At 44.3% G+C, this 25,144-nt stretch overlaps 45 non-coding genes across 45 annotated transcripts; all 45 read right to left on the bottom strand.

Moving 5' to 3' along the window:
* Window positions 1-253: 253 nt before the first annotated feature.
* trnag-gcc lies at window positions 254-324 on the bottom strand. Its single transcript has one exon. It is a non-coding gene; the product is annotated as a tRNA-Gly (tRNA).
* Window positions 325-438: 114 nt separating this feature from the next.
* On the bottom strand, window positions 439-510 carry trnad-guc. The gene has a single exon. It is a non-coding gene; the product is annotated as a tRNA-Asp (tRNA).
* Window positions 511-1,041: 531 nt separating this feature from the next.
* trnag-gcc lies at window positions 1,042-1,112 on the bottom strand. Its single transcript has one exon. It is a non-coding gene; the product is annotated as a tRNA-Gly (tRNA).
* Window positions 1,113-1,226: 114 nt separating this feature from the next.
* Window positions 1,227-1,298, bottom strand: trnad-guc. Its single transcript has one exon. It is a non-coding gene; the product is annotated as a tRNA-Asp (tRNA).
* A 531-nt stretch (window positions 1,299-1,829) lies between these two features.
* trnag-gcc lies at window positions 1,830-1,900 on the bottom strand. The gene has a single exon. It is a non-coding gene; the product is annotated as a tRNA-Gly (tRNA).
* A 114-nt stretch (window positions 1,901-2,014) lies between these two features.
* On the bottom strand, window positions 2,015-2,086 carry trnad-guc. Its single transcript has one exon. It is a non-coding gene; the product is annotated as a tRNA-Asp (tRNA).
* Window positions 2,087-2,802: 716 nt separating this feature from the next.
* On the bottom strand, window positions 2,803-2,874 carry trnad-guc. Its single transcript has one exon. It is a non-coding gene; the product is annotated as a tRNA-Asp (tRNA).
* A 531-nt stretch (window positions 2,875-3,405) lies between these two features.
* trnag-gcc lies at window positions 3,406-3,476 on the bottom strand. The gene has a single exon. It is a non-coding gene; the product is annotated as a tRNA-Gly (tRNA).
* Window positions 3,477-3,590: 114 nt separating this feature from the next.
* On the bottom strand, window positions 3,591-3,662 carry trnad-guc. Its single transcript has one exon. It is a non-coding gene; the product is annotated as a tRNA-Asp (tRNA).
* A 531-nt stretch (window positions 3,663-4,193) lies between these two features.
* Window positions 4,194-4,264, bottom strand: trnag-gcc. Its single transcript has one exon. It is a non-coding gene; the product is annotated as a tRNA-Gly (tRNA).
* A 114-nt stretch (window positions 4,265-4,378) lies between these two features.
* trnad-guc lies at window positions 4,379-4,450 on the bottom strand. Its single transcript has one exon. It is a non-coding gene; the product is annotated as a tRNA-Asp (tRNA).
* A 531-nt stretch (window positions 4,451-4,981) lies between these two features.
* On the bottom strand, window positions 4,982-5,052 carry trnag-gcc. Its single transcript has one exon. It is a non-coding gene; the product is annotated as a tRNA-Gly (tRNA).
* A 114-nt stretch (window positions 5,053-5,166) lies between these two features.
* Window positions 5,167-5,238, bottom strand: trnad-guc. The gene has a single exon. It is a non-coding gene; the product is annotated as a tRNA-Asp (tRNA).
* Window positions 5,239-5,769: 531 nt separating this feature from the next.
* Window positions 5,770-5,840, bottom strand: trnag-gcc. The gene has a single exon. It is a non-coding gene; the product is annotated as a tRNA-Gly (tRNA).
* Window positions 5,841-6,474: 634 nt separating this feature from the next.
* trnag-gcc lies at window positions 6,475-6,545 on the bottom strand. The gene has a single exon. It is a non-coding gene; the product is annotated as a tRNA-Gly (tRNA).
* A 716-nt stretch (window positions 6,546-7,261) lies between these two features.
* Window positions 7,262-7,332, bottom strand: trnag-gcc. Its single transcript has one exon. It is a non-coding gene; the product is annotated as a tRNA-Gly (tRNA).
* A 1,339-nt stretch (window positions 7,333-8,671) lies between these two features.
* Window positions 8,672-8,742, bottom strand: trnag-gcc. Its single transcript has one exon. It is a non-coding gene; the product is annotated as a tRNA-Gly (tRNA).
* Window positions 8,743-9,376: 634 nt separating this feature from the next.
* Window positions 9,377-9,447, bottom strand: trnag-gcc. The gene has a single exon. It is a non-coding gene; the product is annotated as a tRNA-Gly (tRNA).
* Window positions 9,448-10,082: 635 nt separating this feature from the next.
* On the bottom strand, window positions 10,083-10,153 carry trnag-gcc. The gene has a single exon. It is a non-coding gene; the product is annotated as a tRNA-Gly (tRNA).
* A 634-nt stretch (window positions 10,154-10,787) lies between these two features.
* On the bottom strand, window positions 10,788-10,858 carry trnag-gcc. The gene has a single exon. It is a non-coding gene; the product is annotated as a tRNA-Gly (tRNA).
* Window positions 10,859-10,971: 113 nt separating this feature from the next.
* On the bottom strand, window positions 10,972-11,043 carry trnad-guc. Its single transcript has one exon. It is a non-coding gene; the product is annotated as a tRNA-Asp (tRNA).
* Window positions 11,044-11,574: 531 nt separating this feature from the next.
* On the bottom strand, window positions 11,575-11,645 carry trnag-gcc. Its single transcript has one exon. It is a non-coding gene; the product is annotated as a tRNA-Gly (tRNA).
* A 717-nt stretch (window positions 11,646-12,362) lies between these two features.
* Window positions 12,363-12,433, bottom strand: trnag-gcc. The gene has a single exon. It is a non-coding gene; the product is annotated as a tRNA-Gly (tRNA).
* A 114-nt stretch (window positions 12,434-12,547) lies between these two features.
* trnad-guc lies at window positions 12,548-12,619 on the bottom strand. The gene has a single exon. It is a non-coding gene; the product is annotated as a tRNA-Asp (tRNA).
* A 531-nt stretch (window positions 12,620-13,150) lies between these two features.
* On the bottom strand, window positions 13,151-13,221 carry trnag-gcc. The gene has a single exon. It is a non-coding gene; the product is annotated as a tRNA-Gly (tRNA).
* A 634-nt stretch (window positions 13,222-13,855) lies between these two features.
* On the bottom strand, window positions 13,856-13,926 carry trnag-gcc. Its single transcript has one exon. It is a non-coding gene; the product is annotated as a tRNA-Gly (tRNA).
* A 115-nt stretch (window positions 13,927-14,041) lies between these two features.
* Window positions 14,042-14,113, bottom strand: trnad-guc. The gene has a single exon. It is a non-coding gene; the product is annotated as a tRNA-Asp (tRNA).
* A 531-nt stretch (window positions 14,114-14,644) lies between these two features.
* Window positions 14,645-14,715, bottom strand: trnag-gcc. Its single transcript has one exon. It is a non-coding gene; the product is annotated as a tRNA-Gly (tRNA).
* A 114-nt stretch (window positions 14,716-14,829) lies between these two features.
* trnad-guc lies at window positions 14,830-14,901 on the bottom strand. The gene has a single exon. It is a non-coding gene; the product is annotated as a tRNA-Asp (tRNA).
* A 716-nt stretch (window positions 14,902-15,617) lies between these two features.
* Window positions 15,618-15,689, bottom strand: trnad-guc. The gene has a single exon. It is a non-coding gene; the product is annotated as a tRNA-Asp (tRNA).
* A 716-nt stretch (window positions 15,690-16,405) lies between these two features.
* On the bottom strand, window positions 16,406-16,477 carry trnad-guc. Its single transcript has one exon. It is a non-coding gene; the product is annotated as a tRNA-Asp (tRNA).
* A 716-nt stretch (window positions 16,478-17,193) lies between these two features.
* Window positions 17,194-17,265, bottom strand: trnad-guc. Its single transcript has one exon. It is a non-coding gene; the product is annotated as a tRNA-Asp (tRNA).
* A 531-nt stretch (window positions 17,266-17,796) lies between these two features.
* Window positions 17,797-17,867, bottom strand: trnag-gcc. The gene has a single exon. It is a non-coding gene; the product is annotated as a tRNA-Gly (tRNA).
* Window positions 17,868-18,501: 634 nt separating this feature from the next.
* On the bottom strand, window positions 18,502-18,572 carry trnag-gcc. Its single transcript has one exon. It is a non-coding gene; the product is annotated as a tRNA-Gly (tRNA).
* Window positions 18,573-19,206: 634 nt separating this feature from the next.
* Window positions 19,207-19,277, bottom strand: trnag-gcc. Its single transcript has one exon. It is a non-coding gene; the product is annotated as a tRNA-Gly (tRNA).
* Window positions 19,278-19,912: 635 nt separating this feature from the next.
* On the bottom strand, window positions 19,913-19,983 carry trnag-gcc. The gene has a single exon. It is a non-coding gene; the product is annotated as a tRNA-Gly (tRNA).
* Window positions 19,984-20,617: 634 nt separating this feature from the next.
* trnag-gcc lies at window positions 20,618-20,688 on the bottom strand. The gene has a single exon. It is a non-coding gene; the product is annotated as a tRNA-Gly (tRNA).
* A 635-nt stretch (window positions 20,689-21,323) lies between these two features.
* Window positions 21,324-21,394, bottom strand: trnag-gcc. The gene has a single exon. It is a non-coding gene; the product is annotated as a tRNA-Gly (tRNA).
* A 634-nt stretch (window positions 21,395-22,028) lies between these two features.
* Window positions 22,029-22,099, bottom strand: trnag-gcc. The gene has a single exon. It is a non-coding gene; the product is annotated as a tRNA-Gly (tRNA).
* A 114-nt stretch (window positions 22,100-22,213) lies between these two features.
* On the bottom strand, window positions 22,214-22,285 carry trnad-guc. Its single transcript has one exon. It is a non-coding gene; the product is annotated as a tRNA-Asp (tRNA).
* Window positions 22,286-22,816: 531 nt separating this feature from the next.
* trnag-gcc lies at window positions 22,817-22,887 on the bottom strand. Its single transcript has one exon. It is a non-coding gene; the product is annotated as a tRNA-Gly (tRNA).
* A 634-nt stretch (window positions 22,888-23,521) lies between these two features.
* trnag-gcc lies at window positions 23,522-23,592 on the bottom strand. Its single transcript has one exon. It is a non-coding gene; the product is annotated as a tRNA-Gly (tRNA).
* A 114-nt stretch (window positions 23,593-23,706) lies between these two features.
* Window positions 23,707-23,778, bottom strand: trnad-guc. Its single transcript has one exon. It is a non-coding gene; the product is annotated as a tRNA-Asp (tRNA).
* A 531-nt stretch (window positions 23,779-24,309) lies between these two features.
* On the bottom strand, window positions 24,310-24,380 carry trnag-gcc. Its single transcript has one exon. It is a non-coding gene; the product is annotated as a tRNA-Gly (tRNA).
* Window positions 24,381-25,014: 634 nt separating this feature from the next.
* Window positions 25,015-25,085, bottom strand: trnag-gcc. Its single transcript has one exon. It is a non-coding gene; the product is annotated as a tRNA-Gly (tRNA).
* Between the last annotated feature and the right edge of the window lie 59 nt (window positions 25,086-25,144).

Genomic DNA, 25,144 nt, shown 5'->3' with positions numbered 1-25,144 from the left:
TGTCGATGACTAGTTGGTTACTCGTTTCCCATTTAACAACTTAAGCCTTGCACAAAGTAAATCACCTCACACACTGGACATCTACAATGGATTCACCAAAGTCTTCTGAGAATGAGTAAATGTCCAAACTGAAAATGAAAGCAAAGTCAGATTTTTCAAGAGTCAGTTGAGATTTCTGTTGGCCTGGCAATCGAGCACAGATTTCTCCCTCAGGGGTTTGCATACTTCTCGAAATTACATGTTCAAAACATCCTGCATTGGCCGGGAATCGAACCCGGGCCTCCCGCGTGGCAGGCGAGAATTCTACCACTGAACAACCAATGCCTTGGAATACTGAGATAATGCTGGAAAATCGTATCATAAAGCTTTATCTCCAAGCATATTTTTCGCATCGTGGGCTCAGCTACATTGTTCACCCTAAAAAAAAAGCAGTCCTTTCTCCCCGTCGGGGAATTGAACCCCGGTCTCCCGCGTGACAGGCGGGGATACTCACCACTATACTAACGAGGAGCTGGTGTGGTGGACGTTTGAAAAAACGTGGAGCATTGGTACTAACTATACGTTTGCAGTGTTGGGCTTTAACACTTCTAACAAAAACATCTGTATAGACTGAATGGTTAGAGCTAGAAACTACTGTGACCCCTCTATGGAAAGCTGAGACTCTCACGAAAACGTACATGTAATCGATTTCGCTCTATACCACTCACAGGCCACACACTCGTAGTTAGAAGGTGACGTGTTTGTGGGATGTCCCAGGACATTGTCACAAATGCCAAACTCAAGACAGTTGTCGATGACTAGTTGGTTACTCGTTTCCCATTTAACAACTTAAGCCTTGCACAAAGTAAATCACCTCACACACTGGACATCTACAATGGATTCACCAAAGTCTTCTGAGAATGAGTAAATGTCCAAACTGAAAATGAAAGCAAAGTCAGATTTTTCAAGAGTCAGTTGAGATTTCTGTTGGCCTGGCAATCGAGCACAGATTTCTCCCTCAGGGGTTTGCATACTTCTCGAAATTACATGTTCAAAACATCCTGCATTGGCCGGGAATCGAACCCGGGCCTCCCGCGTGGCAGGCGAGAATTCTACCACTGAACAACCAATGCCTTGGAATACTGAGATAATGCTGGAAAATCGTATCATAAAGCTTTATCTCCAAGCATATTTTTCACATAGTGGGCTCAGCTACATTGTTCACCCTAAAAAAGAAGCAGTCCTTTCTCCCCGTCGGGGAATTGAACCCCGGTCTCCCGCGTGACAGGCGGGGATACTCACCACTATACTAACGAGGAGCTGGTGTGGTGGACGTTTGAAAAAACGTGGAGCATTGGTACTAACTATACGTTTGCAGTGTTGGGCTTTAACACTTCTAACAAAAACATCTGTATAGACTGAATGGTTAGAGCTAGAAACTACTGTGACCCCTCTATGGAAAGCTGAGACTCTCACGAAAACGTACATGTAATCGATTTCGCTCTATACCACTCACAGGCCACACACTCGTAGTTAGAAGGTGACGTGTTTGTGGGATGTCCCAGGACATTGTCACAAATGCCAAACTCAAGACAGTTGTCGATGACTAGTTGGTTACTCGTTTCCCATTTAACAACTTAAGCCTTGCACAAAGTAAATCACCTCACACACTGGACATCTACAATGGATTCACCAAAGTCTTCTGAGAATGAGTAAATGTCCAAACTGAAAATGAAAGCAAAGTCAGATTTTTCAAGAGTCAGTTGAGATTTCTGTTGGCCTGGCAATCGAGCACAGATTTCTCCCTCAGGGGTTTGCATACTTCTCGAAATTACATGTTCAAAACATCCTGCATTGGCCGGGAATCGAACCCGGGCCTCCCGCGTGGCAGGCGAGAATTCTACCACTGAACAACCAATGCCTTGGAATACTGAGATAATGCTGGAAAATCGTATCATAAAGCTTTATCTCCAAGCATATTTTTCACATAGTGGGCTCAGCTACATTGTTCACCCTAAAAAAGAAGCAGTCCTTTCTCCCCGTCGGGGAATTGAACCCCGGTCTCCCGCGTGACAGGCGGGGATACTCACCACTATACTAACGAGGAGCTGGTGTGGTGGACGTTTGAAAAAACGTGGAGCATTGGTACTAACTATACGTTTGCAGTGTTGGGCTTTAACACTTCTAACAAAAACATCTGTATAGACTGAATGGTTAGAGCTAGAAACTACTGTGACCCCTCTATGGAAAGCTGAGACTCTCACGAAAACGTACATGTAATCGATTTCGCTCTATACCACTCACAGGCCACACACTCGTAGTTAGAAGGTGACGTGTTTGTGGGATGTCCCAGGACATTGTCACAAATGCCAAACTCAAGACAGTTGTCGATGACTAGTTGGTTACTCGTTTCCCATTTAACAACTTAAGCCTTGCACAAAGTAAATCACCTCACACACTGGACATCTACAATGGATTCACCAAAGTCTTCTGAGAATGAGTAAATGTCCAAACTGAAAATGAAAGCAAAGTCAGATTTTTCAAGAGTCAGTTGAGATTTCTGTTGGCCTGGCAATCGAGCACAGATTTCTCCCTCAGGGGTTTGCATACTTCTCGAAATTACATGTTCAAAACATCCTGCATTGGCCGGGAATCGAACCCGGGCCTCCTGCGTGGCAGGCGAGAATTCTACCACTGAACAACCAATGCCTTGGAATACTGAGATAATGCTGGAAAATCGTATCATAAAGCTTTATCTCCAAGCATATTTTTCGCATCGTGGGCTCAGCTACATTGTTCACCCTAAAAAAAAAGCAGTCCTTTCTCCCCGTCGGGGAATTGAACCCCGGTCTCCCGCGTGACAGGCGGGGATACTCACCACTATACTAACGAGGAGCTGGTGTGGTGGACGTTTGAAAAAACGTGGAGCATTGGTACTAACTATACGTTTGCAGTGTTGGGCTTTAACACTTCTAACAAAAACATCTGTATAGACTGAATGGTTAGAGCTAGAAACTACTGTGACCCCTCTATGGAAAGCTGAGACTCTCACGAAAACGTACATGTAATCGATTTCGCTCTATACCACTCACAGGCCACACACTCGTAGTTAGAAGGTGACGTGTTTGTGGGATGTCCCAGGACATTGTCACAAATGCCAAACTCAAGACAGTTGTCGATGACTAGTTGGTTACTCGTTTCCCATTTAACAACTTAAGCCTTGCACAAAGTAAATCACCTCACACACTGGACATCTACAATGGATTCACCAAAGTCTTCTGAGAATGAGTAAATGTCCAAACTGAAAATGAAAGCAAAGTCAGATTTTTCAAGAGTCAGTTGAGATTTCTGTTGGCCTGGCAATCGAGCACAGATTTCTCCCTCAGGGGTTTGCATACTTCTCGAAATTACATGTTCAAAACATCCTGCATTGGCCGGGAATCGAACCCGGGCCTCCCGCGTGGCAGGCGAGAATTCTACCACTGAACAACCAATGCCTTGGAATACTGAGATAATGCTGGAAAATCGTATCATAAAGCTTTATCTCCAAGCATATTTTTCGCATCGTGGGCTCAGCTACATTGTTCACCCTAAAAAAAAAGCAGTCCTTTCTCCCCGTCGGGGAATTGAACCCCGGTCTCCCGCGTGACAGGCGGGGATACTCACCACTATACTAACGAGGAGCTGGTGTGGTGGACGTTTGAAAAAACGTGGAGCATTGGTACTAACTATACGTTTGCAGTGTTGGGCTTTAACACTTCTAACAAAAACATCTGTATAGACTGAATGGTTAGAGCTAGAAACTACTGTGACCCCTCTATGGAAAGCTGAGACTCTCACGAAAACGTACATGTAATCGATTTCGCTCTATACCACTCACAGGCCACACACTCGTAGTTAGAAGGTGACGCGTTTGTGGGATGTCCCAGGACATTGTCACAAATGCCAAACTCAAGACAGTTGTCGATGGCTAGTTGGTTACTCGTTTCCCATTTAACAACTTAAGCCTTGCACAAAGTAAATCACCTCACACACTGGACATCTACAATGGATTCACCAAAGTCTTCTGAGAATGAGTAAATGTCCAAACTGAAAATGAAAGCAAAGTCAGATTTTTCAAGAGTCAGTTGAGATTTCTGTTGGCCTGGCAATCGAGCACAGATTTCTCCCTCAGGGGTTTGCATACTTCTCGAAATTACATGTTCAAAACATCCTGCATTGGCCGGGAATCGAACCCGGGCCTCCCGCGTGGCAGGCGAGAATTCTACCACTGAACAACCAATGCCTTGGAATACTGAGATAATGCTGGAAAATCGTATCATAAAGCTTTATCTCCAAGCATATTTTTCGCATAGTGGGCTCAGCTACATTGTTCACCCTAAAAAAAAAGCAGTCCTTTCTCCCCGTCGGGGAATTGAACCCCGGTCTCCCGCGTGACAGGCGGGGATACTCACCACTATACTAACGAGGAGCTGGTGTGGTGGATGTTTGAAAAAACGTGGAGCATTGGTACTAACTATACGTTTGCAGTGTTGGGCTTTAACACTTCTAACAAAAACATCTGTATAGACTGAATGGTTAGAGCTAGAAACTACTGTGACCCCTCTATGGAAAGCTGAGACTCTCACGAAAACGTACATGTAATCGATTTCGCTCTATACCACTCACAGGCCACACACTCGTAGTTAGAAGGTGACGTGTTTGTGGGATGTCCCAGGACATTGTCACAAATGCCAAACTCAAGACAGTTGTCGATGACTAGTTGGTTACTCGTTTCCCATTTAACAACTTAAGCCTTGCACAAAGTAAATCACCTCACACACTGGACATCTACAATGGATTCACCAAAGTCTTCTGAGAATGAGTAAATGTCCAAACTGAAAATGTAAGCAAAGTCAGATTTTTCAAGAGTCAGTTGAGATTTCTGTTGGCCTGGCAATCGAGCACAGATTTCTCCCTCAGGGGTTTGCATACTTCTCGAAATTACATGTTCAAAACAACCTGCATTGGCCGGGAATCGAACCCGGGCCTCCCGCGTGGCAGGCGAGAATTCTACCACTGAACAACCAATGCCTTGGAATACTGAGATAATGCTCGAAAATCGTATCATAAAGCTTTATCTCCAAGCATATTTTTCGCATAGTGGGCTCAGCTACATTGTTCACCCTAAAAAAAAAGCAGTCCTTTCTCCCCGTCGGGGAATTGAACCCCGGTCTCCCGCGTGACAGGCGGGGATACTCACCACTATACTAACGAGGAGCTGGTGTGGTGGACGTTTGAAAAAACGTGGAGCATTGGTACTAACTATAAGTTTGCAGTGTTGGGCTTTAACACTTCTAACAAAAACATCTGTATAGACTGAATGGTTAGAGCTAGAAACTACTGTGACCCCTCTATGGAAAGCTGAGACTCTCACGAAAACGTACATGTAATCGATTTCGCTCTATACCACTCACAGGCCACACACTCGTAGTTAGAAGGTGACGTGTTTGTGGGATGTCCCAGGACATTGTCACAAATGCCAAACTCAAGACAGTTGTCGATGACTAGTTGGTTACTCGTTTCCCATTTAACAACTTAAGCCTTGCACAAAGTAAATCACCTCACACACTGGACATCTACAATGGATTCACCAAAGTCTTCTGAGAATGAGTAAATGTCCAAACTGAAAATGAAAGCAAAGTCAGATTTTTCAAGAGTCAGTTGAGATTTCTGTTGGCCTGGCAATCGAGCACAGATTTCTCCCTCAGGGGTTTGCATACTTCTCGAAATTACATGTTCAAAACAACCTGCATTGGCCGGGAATCGAACCCGGGCCTCCCGCGTGGCAGGCGAGAATTCTACCACTGAACAACCAATGCCTTGGAATACTGAGATAATGCTGGAAATCGTATCATAAAGCTTTATCTCCAAGCATATTTTTCGCGTGACAGGCGGGGATACTCACCACTATACTAACGAGGAGCTGGTGTGGTGGACGTTTGAAAAAACGTGGAGCATTGGTACTAACTATACGTTTGCAGTGTTGGGCTTTAACACTTCTAACAAAAACATATGTATAGACTGAATGGTTAGAGCTAGAAACTACGGTGACCCCTCTATGGAAAGCTGAGACTCTCACGAAAACGTACATGTAATCGATTTCGCTCTATACCACTCACAGGCCACACACTCGTAGTTAGAAGGTGACGCGTTTGTGGGATGTCCCAGGACATTGTCACAAATGCCAAACTCAAGACAGTTGTCGATGACTAGTTGGTTACTCGTTTCCCATTTAACAACTTAAGCCTTGCACAAAGTAAATCACCTCACACACTGGACATCTACAATGGATTCACCAAAGTCTTCTGAGAATGAGTAAATGTCCAAACTGAAAATGAAAGCAAAGTCAGATATTTCAAGAGTCAGTTGAGATTTCTGTTGGCCTGGCAATCGAGCACAGATTTCTCCCTCAGGGGTTTGCATACTTCTCGAAATTACATGTTCAAAACATCCTGCATTGGCCGGGAATCGAACCCGGGCCTCCCGCGTGGCAGGCGAGAATTCTACCACTGAACAACCAATGCCTTGGAATACTGAGATAATGCTGGAAATCGTATCATAAAGCTTTATCTCCAAGCATATTTTTCGCATAGTGGGCTCAGCTACATTGTTCACCCTAAAAAAAAAGCAGTCCTTTCTCCCCGTCTGGGAATTGAACCCCGGTCTCCCGCGTGACAGGCGGGGATACTCACCACTATACTAACGAGGAGCTGGTGTGGTGGATGTTTGAAAAAACGTGGAGCATTGGTACTAACTATAAGTTTGCAGTGTTGGGCTTTAACACTTCTAACAAAAACATCTGTATAGACTGAATGGTTAGAGCTAGAAACTACTGTGACCCCTCTATGGAAAGCTGAGACTCTCACGAAAACGTACATGTAATCGATTTCGCTCTATACCACTCACAGGCCACACACTCGTAGTTAGAAGGTGACGCGTTTGTGGGATGTCCCAGGACATTGTCACAAATGCCAAACTCAAGACAGTTGTCGATGACTAGTTGGTTACTCGTTTCCCATTTAACAACTTAAGCCTTGCACAAAGTAAATCACCTCACACACTGGACATCTACAATGGATTCACCAAAGTCTTCTGAGAATGAGTAAATGTCCAAACTGAAAATGAAAGCAAAGTCAGATTTTTCAAGAGTCAGTTGAGATTTCTGTTGGCCTGGCAATCGAGCACAGATTTCTCCCTCAGGGGTTTGCATACTTCTCGAAATTACATGTTCAAAACATCCTGCATTGGCCGGGAATCGAACCCGGGCCTCCCGCGTGGCAGGCGAGAATTCTACCACTGAACAACCAATGCCTTGGAATACTGAGATAATGCTGGAAATCGTATCATAAAGCTTTATCTCCAAGCATATTTTTCGCGTGACAGGCGGGGATACTCACCACTATACTAACGAGGAGCTGGTGTGGTGGACGTTTGAAAAAACGTGGAGCATTGGTACTAACTATAAGTTTGCAGTGTTGGGCTTTAACACTTCTAACAAAAACATATGTATAGACTGAATGGTTAGAGCTAGAAACTACGGTGACCCCTCTATGGAAAGCTGAGACTCTCACGAAAACGTACATGTAATCGATTTCGCTCTATACCACTCACAGGCCACACACTCGTAGTTAGAAGGTGACGCGTTTGTGGGATGTCCCAGGACATTGTCACAAATGCCAAACTCAAGACAGTTGTCGATGACTAGTTGGTTACTCGTTTCCCATTTAACAACTTAAGCCTTGCACAAAGTAAATCACCTCACACACTGGACATCTACAATGGATTCACCAAAGTCTTCTGAGAATGAGTAAATGTCCAAACTGAAAATGAAAGCAAAGTCAGATTTTTCAAGAGTCAGTTGAGATTTCTGTTGGCCTGGCAATCGAGCACAGATTTCTCCCTCAGGGGTTTGCATACTTCTCGAAATTACATGTTCAAAACATCCTGCATTGGCCGGGAATCGAACCCAGGCCTCCCGCGTGGCAGGCGAGAATTCTACCACTGAACAACCAATGCCTTGGAATACTGAGATAATGCTGGAAATCGTATCATAAAGCTTTATCTCCAAGCATATTTTTCGCGTGACAGGCGGGGATACTCACCACTATACTAACGAGGAGCTGGTGTGGTGGACGTTTGAAAAAACGTGGAGCATTGGTACTAACTATACGTTTGCAGTGTTGGGCTTTAACACTTCTAACAAAAACATATGTATAGACTGAATGGTTAGAGCTAGAAACTACGGTGACCCCTCTATGGAAAGCTGAGACTCTCACGAAAACGTACATGTAATCGATTTCGCTCTATACCACTCACAGGCCACACACTCGTAGTTAGAAGGTGACGCGTTTGTGGGATGTCCCAGGACATTGTCACAAATGCCAAACTCAAGACAGTTGTCGATGACTAGTTGGTTACTCGTTTCCCATTTAACAACTTAAGCCTTGCACAAAGTAAATCACCTCACACACTGGACATCTACAATGGATTCACCAAAGTCTTCTGAGAATGAGTAAATGTCCAAACTGAAAATGAAAGCAAAGTCAGATTTTTCAAGAGTCAGTTGAGATTTCTGTTGGCCTGGCAATCGAGCACAGATTTCTCCCTCAGGGGTTTGCATACTTCTCGAAATTACATGTTCAAAACATCCTGCATTGGCCGGGAATCGAACCCGGGCCTCCCGCGTGGCAGGCGAGAATTCTACCACTGAACAACCAATGCCTTGGAATACTGAGATAATGCTGGAAATCGTATCATAAAGCTTTATCTCCAAGCATATTTTTCGCGTGACAGGCGGGGATACTCACCACTATACTAACGAGGAGCTGGTGTGGTGGACGTTTGAAAAAACGTGGAGCATTGGTACTAACTATACGTTTGCAGTGTTGGGCTTTAACACTTCTAACAAAAACATATGTATAGACTGAATGGTTAGAGCTAGAAACTACGGTGACCCCTCTATGGAAAGCTGAGACTCTCACGAAAACGTACATGTAATCGATTTCGCTCTATACCACTCACAGGCCACACACTCGTAGTTAGAAGGTGACGCGTTTGTGGGATGTCCCAGGACATTGTCACAAATGCCAAACTCAAGACAGTTGTCGATGACTAGTTGGTTACTCGTTTCCCATTTAACAACTTAAGCCTTGCACAAAGTAAATCACCTCACACACTGGACATCTACAATGGATTCACCAAAGTCTTCTGAGAATGAGTAAATGTCCAAACTGAAAATGAAAGCAAAGTCAGATTTTTCAAGAGTCAGTTGAGATTTCTGTTGGCCTGGCAATCGAGCACAGATTTCTCCCTCAGGGGTTTGCATACTTCTCGAAATTACATGTTCAAAACATCCTGCATTGGCCGGGAATCGAACCCGGGCCTCCCGCGTGGCAGGCGAGAATTCTACCACTGAACAACCAATGCCTTGGAATACTGAGATAATGCTGGAAAATCGTATCATAAAGCTTTATCTCCAAGCATATTTTTCGCGTGACAGGCGGGGATACTCACCACTATACTAACGAGGAGCTGGTGTGGTGGACGTTTGAAAAAACGTGGAGCATTGGTACTAACTATAAGTTTGCAGTGTTGGGCTTTAACACTTCTAACAAAAACATATGTATAGACTGAATGGTTAGAGCTAGAAACTACTGTGACCCCTCTATGGAAAGCTGAGACTCTCACGAAAACGTACATGTAATCGATTTCGCTCTATACCACTCACAGGCCACACACTCGTAGTTAGAAGGTGACGCGTTTGTGGGATGTCCCAGGACATTGTCACAAATGCCAAACTCAAGACAGTTGTCGATGACTAGTTGGTTACTCGTTTCCCATTTAACAACTTAAGCCTTGCACAAAGTAAATCACCTCACACACTGGACATCTACAATGGATTCACCAAAGTCTTCTGAGAATGAGTAAATGTCCAAACTGAAAATGAAAGCAAAGTCAGATTTTTCAAGAGTCAGTTGAGATTTCTGTTGGCCTGGCAATCGAGCACAGATTTCTCCCTCAGGGGTTTGCATACTTCTCGAAATTACATGTTCAAAACATCCTGCATTGGCCGGGAATCGAACCCGGGCCTCCCGCGTGGCAGGCGAGAATTCTACCACTGAACAACCAATGCCTTGGAATACTGAGATAATGCTGGAAATCGTATCATAAAGCTTTATCTCCAAGCATATTTTTCGCGTGACAGGCGGGGATACTCACCACTATACTAACGAGGAGCTGGTGTGGTGGACGTTTGAAAAAACGTGGAGCATTGGTACTAACTATACGTTTGCAGTGTTGGGCTTTAACACTTCTAACAAAAACATATGTATAGACTGAATGGTTAGAGCTAGAAACTACTGTGACCCCTCTATGGAAAGCTGAGACTCTCACGAAAACGTACATGTAATCGATTTCGCTCTATACCACTCACAGGCCACACACTCGTAGTTAGAAGGTGACGCGTTTGTGGGATGTCCCAGGACATTGTCACAAATGCCAAACTCAAGACAGTTGTCGATGACTAGTTGGTTACTCGTTTCCCATTTAACAACTTAAGCCTTGCACAAAGTAAATCACCTCACACACTGGACATCTACAATGGATTCACCAAAGTCTTCTGAGAATGAGTAAATGTCCAAACTGAAAATGAAAGCAAAGTCAGATTTTTCAAGAGTCAGTTGAGATTTCTGTTGGCCTGGCAATCGAGCACAGATTTCTCCCTCAGGGGTTTGCATACTTCTCGAAATTACATGTTCAAAACATCCTGCATTGGCCGGGAATCGAACCCGGGCCTCCCGCGTGGCAGGCGAGAATTCTACCACTGAACAACCAATGCCTTGGAATACTGAGATAATGCTGGAAATCGTATCATAAAGCTTTATCTCCAAGCATATTTTTCGCATAGTGGGCTCAGCTACATTGTTCACCCTAAAAAAAAAGCAGTCCTTTCTCCCCGTCGGGGAATTGAACCCCGGTCTCCCGCGTGACAGGCGGGGATACTCACCACTATACTAACGAGGAGCTGGTGTGGTGGATGTTTGAAAAAACGTGGAGCATTGGTACTAACTATACGTTTGCAGTGTTGGGCTTTAACACTTCTAACAAAAACATCTGTATAGACTGAATGGTTAGAGCTAGAAACTACTGTGACCCCTCTATGGAAAGCTGAGACTCTCACGAAAACGTACATGTAATCGATTTCGCTCTATACCACTCACAGGCCACACACTCGTAGTTAGAAGGTGACGTGTTTGTGGGATGTCCCAGGACATTGTCACAAATGCCAAACTCAAGACAGTTGTCGATGACTAGTTGGTTACTCGTTTCCCATTTAACAACTTAAGCCTTGCACAAAGTAAATCACCTCACACACTGGACATCTACAATGGATTCACCAAAGTCTTCTGAGAATGAGTAAATGTCCAAACTGAAAATGTAAGCAAAGTCAGATTTTTCAAGAGTCAGTTGAGATTTCTGTTGGCCTGGCAATCGAGCACAGATTTCTCCCTCAGGGGTTTGCATACTTCTCGAAATTACATGTTCAAAACAACCTGCATTGGCCGGGAATCGAACCCGGGCCTCCCGCGTGGCAGGCGAGAATTCTACCACTGAACAACCAATGCCTTGGAATACTGAGATAATGCTCGAAAATCGTATCATAAAGCTTTATCTCCAAGCATATTTTTCGCATAGTGGGCTCAGCTACATTGTTCACCCTAAAAAAAAAGCAGTCCTTTCTCCCCGTCGGGGAATTGAACCCCGGTCTCCCGCGTGACAGGCGGGGATACTCACCACTATACTAACAAGGAGCTGGTGTGGTGGACGTTTGAAAAAACGTGGAGCATTGGTACTAACTATACGTTTGCAGTGTTGGGCTTTAACACTTCTAACAAAAACATCTGTATAGACTGAATGGTTAGAGCTAGAAACTACTGTGACCCCTCTATGGAAAGCTGAGACTCTCACGAAAACGTACATGTAATCGATTTCGCTCTATACCACTCACAGGCCACACACTCGTAGTTAGAAGGTGACGCGTTTGTGGGATGTCCCAGGACATTGTCACAAATGCCAAACTCAAGACAGTTGTCGATGGCTAGTTGGTTACTCGTTTCCCATTTAACAACTTAAGCCTTGCACAAAGTAAATCACCTCACACACTGGACATCTACAATGGATTCACCAAAGTCTTCTGAGAATGAGTAAATGTCCAAACTGAAAATGAAAGCAAAGTCAGATTTTTCAAGAGTCAGTTGAGATTTCTGTTGGCCTGGCAATCGAGCACAGATTTCTCCCTCAGGGGTTTGCATACTTCTCGAAATTACATGTTCAAAACATCCTGCATTGGCCGGGAATCGAACCCGGGCCTCCCGCGTGGCAGGCGAGAATTCTACCACTGAACAACCAATGCCTTGGAATACTGAGATAATGCTGGAAAATCGTATCATAAAGCTTTATCTCCAAGCATATTTTTCGCATTGTGGGCTCAGCTACATTGTTCACCCTAAAAAAAAAGCAGTCCTTTCTCCCCGTCGGGGAATTGAACCCCGGTCTCCCGCGTGACAGGCGGGGATACTCACCACTATACTAACGAGGAGCTGGTGTGGTGGACGTTTGAAAAAACGTGGAGCATTGGTACTAACTATACGTTTGCAGTGTTGGGCTTTAACACTTCTAACAAAAACATATGTATAGACTGAATGGTTAGAGCTAGAAACTACTGTGACCCCTCTATGGAAAGCTGAGACTCTCACGAAAACGTACATGTAATCGATTTCGCTCTATACCACTCACAGGCCACACACTCGTAGTTAGAAGGTGACGCGTTTGTGGGATGTCCCAGGACATTGTCACAAATGCCAAACTCAAGACAGTTGTCGATGACTAGTTGGTTACTCGTTTCCCATTTAACAACTTAAGCCTTGCACAAAGTAAATCACCTCACACACTGGACATCTACAATGGATTCACCAAAGTCTTCTGAGAATGAGTAAATGTCCAAACTGAAAATGAAAGCAAAGTCAGATTTTTCAAGAGTCAGTTGAGATTTCTGTTGGCCTGGCAATCGAGCACAGATTTCTCCCTCAGGGGTTTGCATACTTCTCGAAATTACATGTTCAAAACATCCTGCATTGGCCGGGAATCGAACCCGGGCCTCCCGCGTGGCAGGCGAGAATTCTACCACTGAACAACCAATGCCTTGGAATACTGAGATAATGCTGGAAATCGTATCATAAAGCTTTATCTCCAAGCATATTTTTCGCGTGACAGGCGGGGATACTCACCACTATACTAACGAGGAGCTGGTGTGGTGGACGTTTGAAAAAACGTGGAGCATTGGTACTAACTATACGTTTGCAGTGTTGGGCTTTAACACTTCTAACAAAAACATATGTATAGACTGAATGGTTAGAGCTAGAAACTACTGTGACCCCTCTATGGAAAGCTGAGACTCTCACGAAAACGTACATGTAATCGATTTCGCTCTATACCACTCACAGGCCACACACTCGTAGTTAGAAGGTGACGCGTTTGTGGGATGTCCCAGGACATTGTCACAAATGCCAAACTCAAGACAGTTGTCGATGGCTAGTTGGTTACTCGTTTCCCATTTAACAACTTAAGCCTTGCACAAAGTAAATCACCTCACACACTGGACATCTACAATGGATTCACCAAAGTCTTCTGAGAATGAGTAAATGTCCAAACTGAAAATGAAAGCAAAGTCAGATTTTTCAAGAGTCAGTTGAGATTTCTGTTGGCCTGGCAATCGAGCACAGATTTCTCCCTCAGGGGTTTGCATACTTCTCGAAATTACATGTTCAAAACATCCTGCATTGGCCGGGAATCGAACCCGGGCCTCCCGCGTGGCAGGCGAGAATTCTACCACTGAACAACCAATGCCTTGGAATACTGAGATAATGCTGGAAAATCGTATCATAAAGCTTTATCTCCAAGCATATTTTTCGCATAGTGGGCTCAGCTACATTGTTCACCCTAAAAAAAAAAGCAGTCCTTTCTCCCCGTCGGGGAATTGAACCCCGGTCTCCCGCGTGACAGGCGGGGATACTCACCACTATACTAACGAGGAGCTGGTGTGGTGGACGTTTGAAAAAACGTGGAGCATTGGTACTAACTATACGTTTGCAGTGTTGGGCTTTAACACTTCTAACAAAAACATATGTATAGACTGAATGGTTAGAGCTAGAAACTACGGTGACCCCTCTATGGAAAGCTGAGACTCTCACGAAAACGTACATGTAATCGATTTCGCTCTATACCACTCACAGGCCACACACTCGTAGTTAGAAGGTGACGCGTTTGTGGGATGTCCCAGGACATTGTCACAAATGCCAAACTCAAGACAGTTGTCGATGACTAGTTGGTTACTCGTTTCCCATTTAACAACTTAAGCCTTGCACAAAGTAAATCACCTCACACACTGGACATCTACAATGGATTCACCAAAGTCTTCTGAGAATGAGTAAATGTCCAAACTGAAAATGAAAGCAAAGTCAGATTTTTCAAGAGTCAGTTGAGATTTCTGTTGGCCTGGCAATCGAGCACAGATTTCTCCCTCAGGGGTTTGCATACTTCTCGAAATTACATGTTCAAAACATCCTGCATTGGCCGGGAATCGAACCCGGGCCTCCCGCGTGGCAGGCGAGAATTCTACCACTGAACAACCAATGCCTTGGAATACTGAGATAATGCTGGAAAATCGTATCATAAAGCTTTATCTCCAAGCATATTTTTCGCATAGTGGGCTCAGCTACATTGTTCACCCTAAAAAAAAAGCAGTCCTTTCTCCCCGTCGGGGAATTGAACCCCGGTCTCCCGCGTGACAGGCGGGGATACTCACCACTATACTAACGAGGAGCTGGTGTGGTGGACGTTTGAAAAAACGTGGAGCATTGGTACTAACTATACGTTTGCAGTGTTGGGCTTTAACACTTCTAACAAAAACATATGTATAGACTGAATGGTTAGAGCTAGAAACTACGGTGACCCCTCTATGGAAAGCTGAGACTCTCACGAAAACGTACATGTAATCGATTTCGCTCTATACCACTCACAGGCCACACACTCGTAGTTAGAAGGTGACGCGTTTGTGGGATGTCCCAGGACATTGTCACAAATGCCAAACTCAAGACAGTTGTCGATGACTAGTTGGTTACTCGTTTCCCATTTAACAACTTAAGCCTTGCACAAAGTAAATCACCTCACACACTGGACATCTACAATGGATTCACCAAAGTCTTCTGAGAATGAGTAAATGTCCAAACTGAAAATGAAAGCAAAGTCAGATTTTTCAAGAGTCAGTTGAGATTTCTGTTGGCCTGGCAATCGAGCACAGATTTCTCCCTCAGGGGTTTGCATACTTCTCGAAATTACATGTTCAAAACATCCTGCATTGGCCGGGAATCGAACCCGGGCCTCCCGCATGGCAGGCGAGAATTCTACCACTGAACAACCAATGCCTTGGAATACTGAGATAATGCTGGAAATCGTATCATAAAGCTTTATCTCCAAGCATATTTTTCGCATAGTGGGCTCAGCTACATTGTTCACCCTAAAAAAAAAAGCAGTCCTTTCTCCCCGTCGGGGAATTGAACCCCGGTCTCCCGCGTGACAGGCGGGGATACTCACCACTATACTAACGAGGAGCTGGTGTGGTGGACGTTTGAAAAAACGTGGAGCATTGGTACTAACTATAAGTTTGCAGTGTTGGGCTTTAACACTTCTAACAAAAACATCTGTATAGACTGAATGGTTAGAGCTAGAAACTACTGTGACCCCTCTATGGAAAGCTGAGACTCTCACGAAAACGTACATGTAATCGATTTCGCTCTATACCACTCACAGGCCACACACTCGTAGTTAGAAGGTGACGCGTTTGTGGGATGTCCCAGGACATTGTCACAAATGCCAAACTCAAGACAGTTGTCGATGGCTAGTTGGTTACTCGTTTCCCATTTAACAACTTAAGCCTTGCACAAAGTAAATCACCTCACACACTGGACATCTACAATGGATTCACCAAAGTCTTCTGAGAATGAGTAAATGTCCAAACTGAAAATGAAAGCAAAGTCAGATTTTTCAAGAGTCAGTTGAGATTTCTGTTGGCCTGGCAATCGAGCACAGATTTCTCCCTCAGGGGTTTGCATACTTCTCGAAATTACATGTTCAAAACATCCTGCATTGGCCGGGAATCGAACCCGGGCCTCCCGCATGGCAGGCGAGAATTCTACCACTGAACAACCAATGCCTTGGAATACTGAGATAATGCTGGAAATCGTATCATAAAGCTTTATCTCCAAGCATATTTTTCGCATAGTGGGCTCAGCTACATTGTTCACCCTAAAAAAAAAAGCAGTCCTTTCTCCCCGTCGGGGAATTGAACCCCGGTCTCCCGCGTGACAGGCGGGGATACTCACCACTATACTAACGAGGAGCTGGTGTGGTGGACGTTTGAAAAAACGTGGAGCATTGGTACTAACTATAAGTTTGCAGTGTTGGGCTTTAACACTTCTAACAAAAACATCTGTATAGACTGAATGGTTAGAGCTAGAAACTACTGTGACCCCTCTATGGAAAGCTGAGACTCTCACGAAAACGTACATGTAATCGATTTCGCTCTATACCACTCACAGGCCACACACTCGTAGTTAGAAGGTGACGCGTTTGTGGGATGTCCCAGGACATTGTCACAAATGCCAAACTCAAGACAGTTGTCGATGGCTAGTTGGTTACTCGTTTCCCATTTAACAACTTAAGCCTTGCACAAAGTAAATCACCTCACACACTGGACATCTACAATGGATTCACCAAAGTCTTCTGAGAATGAGTAAATGTCCAAACTGAAAATGAAAGCAAAGTCAGATTTTTCAAGAGTCAGTTGAGATTTCTGTTGGCCTGGCAATCGAGCACAGATTTCTCCCTCAGGGGTTTGCATACTTCTCGAAATTACATGTTCAAAACATCCTGCATTGGCCGGGAATCGAACCCGGGCCTCCCGCATGGCAGGCGAGAATTCTACCACTGAACAACCAATGCCTTGGAATACTGAGATAATGCTGGAAATCGTATCATAAAGCTTTATCTCCAAGCATATTTTTCGCATAGTGGGCTCAGCTACATTGTTCACCCTAAAAAAAAAAGCAGTCCTTTCTCCCCGTCGGGGAATTGAACCCCGGTCTCCCGCGTGACAGGCGGGGATACTCACCACTATACTAACGAGGAGCTGGTGTGGTGGACGTTTGAAAAAACGTGGAGCATTGGTACTAACTATAAGTTTGCAGTGTTGGGCTTTAACACTTCTAACAAAAACATCTGTATAGACTGAATGGTTAGAGCTAGAAACTACTGTGACCCCTCTATGGAAAGCTGAGACTCTCACGAAAACGTACATGTAATCGATTTCGCTCTATACCACTCACAGGCCACACACTCGTAGTTAGAAGGTGACGCGTTTGTGGGATGTCCCAGGACATTGTCACAAATGCCAAACTCAAGACAGTTGTCGATGGCTAGTTGGTTACTCGTTTCCCATTTAACAACTTAAGCCTTGCACAAAGTAAATCACCTCACACACTGGACATCTACAATGGATTCACCAAAGTCTTCTGAGAATGAGTAAATGTCCAAACTGAAAATGAAAGCAAAGTCAGATTTTTCAAGAGTCAGTTGAGATTTCTGTTGGCCTGGCAATCGAGCACAGATTTCTCCCTCAGGGGTTTGCATACTTCTCGAAATTACATGTTCAAAACATCCTGCATTGGCCGGGAATCGAACCCGGGCCTCCCGCGTGGCAGGCGAGAATTCTACCACTGAACAACCAATGCCTTGGAATACTGAGATAATGCTGGAAATCGTATCATAAAGCTTTATCTCCAAGCATATTTTTCGCGTGACAGGCGGGGATACTCACCACTATACTAACGAGGAGCTGGTGTGGTGGACGTTTGAAAAAACGTGGAGCATTGGTACTAACTATAAGTTTGCAGTGTTGGGCTTTAACACTTCTAACAAAAACATATGTATAGACTGAATGGTTAGAGCTAGAAACTACTGTGACCCCTCTATGGAAAGCTGAGACTCTCACGAAAACGTACATGTAATCGATTTCGCTCTATACCACTCACAGGCCACACACTCGTAGTTAGAAGGTGACGCGTTTGTGGGATGTCCCAGGACATTGTCACAAATGCCAAACTCAAGACAGTTGTCGATGACTAGTTGGTTACTCGTTTCCCATTTAACAACTTAAGCCTTGCACAAAGTAAATCACCTCACACACTGGACATCTACAATGGATTCACCAAAGTCTTCTGAGAATGAGGAAATGTCCAAACTGAAAATGAAAGCAAAGTCAGATTTTTCAAGAGTCAGTTGAGATTTCTGTTGGCCTGGCAATCGAGCACAGATTTCTCCCTCAGGGGTTTGCATACTTCTCGAAATTACATGTTCAAAACATCCTGCATTGGCCGGGAATCGAACCCGGGCCTCCCGCGTGGCAGGCGAGAATTCTACCACTGAACAACCAATGCCTTGGAATACTGAGATAATGCTGGAAATCGTATCATAAAGCTTTATCTCCAAGCATATTTTTCGCGTGACAGGCGGGGATACTCACCACTATACTAACGAGGAGCTGGTGTGGTGGACGTTTGAAAAAACGTGGAGCATTGGTACTAACTATACGTTTGCAGTGTTGGGCTTTAACACTTCTAACAAAAACATATGTATAGACTGAATGGTTAGAGCTAGAAACTACTGTGACCCCTCTATGGAAAGCTGAGACTCTCACGAAAACGTACATGTAATCGATTTCGCTCTATACCACTCACAGGCCACACACTCGTAGTTAGAAGGTGACGCGTTTGTGGGATGTCCCAGGACATTGTCACAAATGCCAAACTCAAGACAGTTGTCGATGACTAGTTGGTTACTCGTTTCCCATTTAACAACTTAAGCCTTGCACAAAGTAAATCACCTCACACACTGGACATCTACAATGGATTCACCAAAGTCTTCTGAGAATGAGTAAATGTCCAAACTGAAAATGAAAGCAAAGTCAGATTTTTCAAGAGTCAGTTGAGATTTCTGTTGGCCTGGCAATCGAGCACAGATTTCTCCCTCAGGGGTTTGCATACTCCTCGAAATTACATGTTCAAAACATCCTGCATTGGCCGGGAATCGAACCCGGGCCTCCCGCGTGGCAGGCGAGAATTCTACCACTGAACAACCAATGCCTTGGAATACTGAGATAATGCTGGAAAATCGTATCATAAAGCTTTATCTCCAAGCATATTTTTCGCGTGACAGGCGGGGATACTCACCACTATACTAACGAGGAGCTGGTGTGGTGGACGTTTGAAAAAACGTGGAGCATTGGTACTAACTATAAGTTTGCAGTGTTGGGCTTTAACACTTCTAACAAAAACATATGTATAGACTGAATGGTTAGAGCTAGAAACTACTGTGACCCCTCTATGGAAAGCTGAGACTCTCACGAAAACGTACATGTAATCGATTTCGCTCTATACCACTCACAGGCCACACACTCGTAGTTAGAAGGTGACGCGTTTGTGGGATGTCCCAGGACATTGTCACAAATGCCAAACTCAAGACAGTTGTCGATGACTAGTTGGTTACTCGTTTCCCATTTAACAACTTAAGCCTTGCACAAAGTAAATCACCTCACACACTGGACATCTACAATGGATTCACCAAAGTCTTCTGAGAATGAGGAAATGTCCAAACTGAAAATGAAAGCAAAGTCAGATTTTTCAAGAGTCAGTTGAGATTTCTGTTGGCCTGGCAATCGAGCACAGATTTCTCCCTCAGGGGTTTGCATACTTCTCGAAATTACATGTTCAAAACATCCTGCATTGGCCGGGAATCGAACCCGGGCCTCCCGCGTGGCAGGCGAGAATTCTACCACTGAACAACCAATGCCTTGGAATACTGAGATAATGCTGGAAATCGTATCATAAAGCTTTATCTCCAAGCATATTTTTCGCGTGACAGGCGGGGATACTCACCACTATACTAACGAGGAGCTGGTGTGGTGGACGTTTGAAAAAACGTGGAGCATTGGTACTAACTATACGTTTGCAGTGTTGGGCTTTAACACTTCTAACAAAAACATATGTATAGACTGAATGGTTAGAGCTAGAAACTACTGTGACCCCTCTATGGAAAGCTGAGACTCTCACGAAAACGTACATGTAATCGATTTCGCTCTATACCACTCACAGGCCACACACTCGTAGTTAGAAGGTGACGCGTTTGTGGGATGTCCCAGGACATTGTCACAAATGCCAAACTCAAGACAGTTGTCGATGACTAGTTGGTTACTCGTTTCCCATTTAACAACTTAAGCCTTGCACAAAGTAAATCACCTCACACACTGGACATCTACAATGGATTCACCAAAGTCTTCTGAGAATGAGTAAATGTCCAAACTGAAAATGAAAGCAAAGTCAGATTTTTCAAGAGTCAGTTGAGATTTCTGTTGGCCTGGCAATCGAGCACAGATTTCTCCCTCAGGGGTTTGCATACTCCTCGAAATTACATGTTCAAAACATCCTGCATTGGCCGGGAATCGAACCCGGGCCTCCCGCGTGGCAGGCGAGAATTCTACCACTGAACAACCAATGCCTTGGAATACTGAGATAATGCTGGAAAATCGTATCATAAAGCTTTATCTCCAAGCATATTTTTCGCGTGACAGGCGGGGATACTCACCACTATACTAACGAGGAGCTGGTGTGGTGGACGTTTGAAAAAACGTGGAGCATTGGTACTAACTATAAGTTTGCAGTGTTGGGCTTTAACACTTCTAACAAAAACATATGTATAGACTGAATGGTTAGAGCTAGAAACTACTGTGACCCCTCTATGGAAAGCTGAGACTCTCACGAAAACGTACATGTAATCGATTTCGCTCTATACCACTCACAGGCCACACACTCGTAGTTAGAAGGTGACGCGTTTGTGGGATGTCCCAGGACATTGTCACAAATGCCAAACTCAAGACAGTTGTCGATGACTAGTTGGTTACTCGTTTCCCATTTAACAACTTAAGCCTTGCACAAAGTAAATCACCTCACACACTGGACATCTACAATGGATTCACCAAAGTCTTCTGAGAATGAGTAAATGTCCAAACTGAAAATGAAAGCAAAGTCAGATTTTTCAAGAGTCAGTTGAGATTTCTGTTGGCCTGGCAATCGAGCACAGATTTCTCCCTCAGGGGTTTGCATACTTCTCGAAATTACATGTTCAAAACATCCTGCATTGGCCGGGAATCGAACCCGGGCCTCCCGCGTGGCAGGCGAGAATTCTACCACTGAACAACCAATGCCTTGGAATACTGAGATAATGCTGGAAATCGTATCATAAAGCTTTATCTCCAAGCATATTTTTCGCGTGACAGGCGGGGATACTCACCACTATACTAACGAGGAGCTGGTGTGGTGGACGTTTGAAAAAACGTGGAGCATTGGTACTAACTATACGTTTGCAGTGTTGGGCTTTAACACTTCTAACAAAAACATATGTATAGACTGAATGGTTAGAGCTAGAAACTACTGTGACCCCTCTATGGAAAGCTGAGACTCTCACGAAAACGTACATGTAATCGATTTCGCTCTATACCACTCACAGGCCACACACTCGTAGTTAGAAGGTGACGCGTTTGTGGGATGTCCCAGGACATTGTCACAAATGCCAAACTCAAGACAGTTGTCGATGACTAGTTGGTTACTCGTTTCCCATTTAACAACTTAAGCCTTGCACAAAGTAAATCACCTCACACACTGGACATCTACAATGGATTCACCAAAGTCTTCTGAGAATGAGTAAATGTCCAAACTGAAAATGAAAGCAAAGTCAGATTTTTCAAGAGTCAGTTGAGATTTCTGTTGGCCTGGCAATCGAGCACAGATTTCTCCCTCAGGGGTTTGCATACTTCTCGAAATTACATGTTCAAAACATCCTGCATTGGCCGGGAATCGAACCCGGGCCTCCCGCGTGGCAGGCGAGAATTCTACCACTGAACAACCAATGCCTTGGAATACTGAGATAATGCTGGAAAATCGTATCATAAAGCTTTATCTCCAAGCATATTTTTCGCATAGTGGGCTCAGCTACATTGTTCACCCTAAAAAAAAAGCAGTCCTTTCTCCCCGTCGGGGAATTGAACCCCGGTCTCCCGCGTGACAGGCGGGGATACTCACCACTATACTAACGAGGAGCTGGTGTGGTGGATGTTTGAAAAAACGTGGAGCATTGGTACTAACTATAAGTTTGCAGTGTTGGGCTTTAACACTTCTAACAAAAACATCTGTATAGACTGAATGGTTAGAGCTAGAAACTACTGTGACCCCTCTATGGAAAGCTGAGACTCTCACGAAAACGTACATGTAATCGATTTCGCTCTATACCACTCACAGGCCACACACTCGTAGTTAGAAGGTGACGCGTTTGTGGGATGTCCCAGGACATTGTCACAAATGCCAAACTCAAGACAGTTGTCGATGGCTAGTTGGTTACTCGTTTCCCATTTAACAACTTAAGCCTTGCACAAAGTAAATCACCTCACACACTGGACATCTACAATGGATTCACCAAAGTCTTCTGAGAATGAGTAAATGTCCAAACTGAAAATGAAAGCAAAGTCAGATTTTTCAAGAGTCACTTGAGATTTCTGTTGGCCTGGCAATCGAGCACAGATTTCTCCCTCAGGGGTTTGCATACTTCTCGAAATTACATGTTCAAAACATCCTGCATTGGCCGGGAATCGAACCCGGGCCTCCCGCGTGGCAGGCGAGAATTCTACCACTGAACAACCAATGCCTTGGAATACTGATATAATGCTGGAAATCGTATCATAAAGCTTTATCTCCAAGCATATTTTTCGCGTGACAGGCGGGGATACTCACCACTATACTAACGAGGAGCTGGTGTGGTGGACGTTTGAAAAAACGTGGAGCATTGGTACTAACTATACGTTTGCAGTGTTGGGCTTTAACACTTCTAACAAAAACATATGTATAGACTGAATGGTTAGAGCTAGAAACTACTGTGACCCCTCTATGGAAAGCTGAGACTCTCACGAAAACGTACATGTAATCGATTTCGCTCTATACCACTCACAGGCCACACACTCGTAGTTAGAAGGTGACGCGTTTGTGGGATGTCCCAGGACATTGTCACAAATGCCAAACTCAAGACAGTTGTCGATGACTAGTTGGTTACTCGTTTCCCATTTAACAACTTAAGCCTTGCACAAAGTAAATCACCTCACACACTGGACATCTACAATGGATTCACCAAAGTCTTCTGAGAATGAGTAAATGTCCAAACTGAAAATGAAAGCAAAGTCAGATTTTTCAAGAGTCAGTTGAGATTTCTGTTGGCCTGGCAATCGAGCACAGATTTCTCCCTCAGGGGTTTGCATACTCCTCGAAATTACATGTTCAAAACATCCTGCATTGGCCGGGAATCGAACCCGGGCCTCCCGCGTGGCAGGCGAGAATTCTACCACTGAACAACCAATGCCTTGGAATACTGAGATAATGCTGGAAAATCGTATCATAAAGCTTTATCTCCAAGCATATTTTTCGCATAGTGGGCTCAGCTACATTGTTCACCCTAAAAAAAAAGCAGTCCTTTCTCCCCGTCGGGGAATTGAACCCCGGTCTCCCGCGTGACAGGCGGGGATACTCACCACTATACTAACGAGGAGCTGGTGTGGTGGATGTTTGAAAAAACGTGGAGCATTGGTACTAACTATACGTTTGCAGTGTTGGGCTTTAACACTTCTAACAAAAACATATGTATAGACTGAATGGTTAGAGCTAGAAACTACGGTGACCCCTCTATGGAAAGCTGAGACTCTCACGAAAACGTACATGTAATCGATTTCGCTCTATACCACTCACAGGCCACACACTCGTAGTTAGAAGGTGACGCGTTTGTGGGATGTCCCAGGACATTGTCACAAATGCCAAACTCAAGACAGTTGTCGATGACTAGTTGGTTACTCGTTTCCCATTTAACAACTTAAGCCTTGCACAAAGTAAATCACCTCACACACTGGACATCTACAATGGATTCACCAAAGTCTTCTGAGAATGAGTAAATGTCCAAACTGAAAATGAAAGCAAAGTCAGATTTTTCAAGAGTCAGTTGAGATTTCTGTTGGCCTGGCAATCGAGCACAGATTTCTCCCTCAGGGGTTTGCATACTTCTCGAAATTACATGTTCAAAACATCCTGCATTGGCCGGGAATCGAACCCGGGCCTCCCGCGTGGCAGGCGAGAATTCTACCACTGAACAACCAATGCCTTGGAATACTGAGATAATGCTGGAAATCGTATCATAAAGCTTTATCTCCAAGCATATTTTTCGCGTGACAGGCGGGGATACTCACCACTATACTAACGAGGAGCTGGTGTGGTGGACGTTTGAAAAAACGTGGAGCATTGGTACTAACTATAAGTTTGCAGTGTTGGGCTTTAACACTTCTAACAAAAACATATGTATAGACTGAATGGTTAGAGCTAGAAACTACTGTGACCCCTCTATGGAAAGCTGAGACTCTCACGAAAACGTACATGTAATCGATTTCGCTCTATACCACTCACAGGCCACACACTCGTAGTTAGAAGGTGACGCGTTTGTGGGATGTCCCAGGACATTGTCACAAATGCCAAACTCAAGACAGTTGTCGATGACTAGTTGGTTACTCGTTTCCCATTTAACAACTTAAGCCTTGCACAAAGTAAATCACCTCACACACTGGACATCTACAATGGATTCACCAAAGTCTTCTGAGAATGAGTAAATGTCCAAACTGAAAATGAAAGCAAAGTCAGATTTTTCAAGAGTCAGTTGAGATTTCTGTTGGCCTGGCAATCGAGCACAGATTTCTCCCTCAGGGGTTTGCATACTTCTCGAAATTACATGTTCAAAACATCCTGCATTGGCCGGGAATCGAACCCGGGCCTCCCGCGTGGCAGGCGAGAATTCTACCACTGAACAACCAATGCCTTGGAATACTGAGATAATGCTGGAAATCGTATCATAAAGCTTTATCTCCAAGCATATT

Source organism: Oncorhynchus mykiss, unplaced genomic scaffold (assembly GCF_013265735.2).
Source record: "Oncorhynchus mykiss isolate Arlee unplaced genomic scaffold, USDA_OmykA_1.1 un_scaffold_291, whole genome shotgun sequence".
Lineage (NCBI taxonomy): Eukaryota > Metazoa > Chordata > Actinopteri > Salmoniformes > Salmonidae > Oncorhynchus > Oncorhynchus mykiss.
Note: the sequence above shows the minus strand (reverse complement) of the source record. Positions and strands in the feature narration are given on the sequence as shown.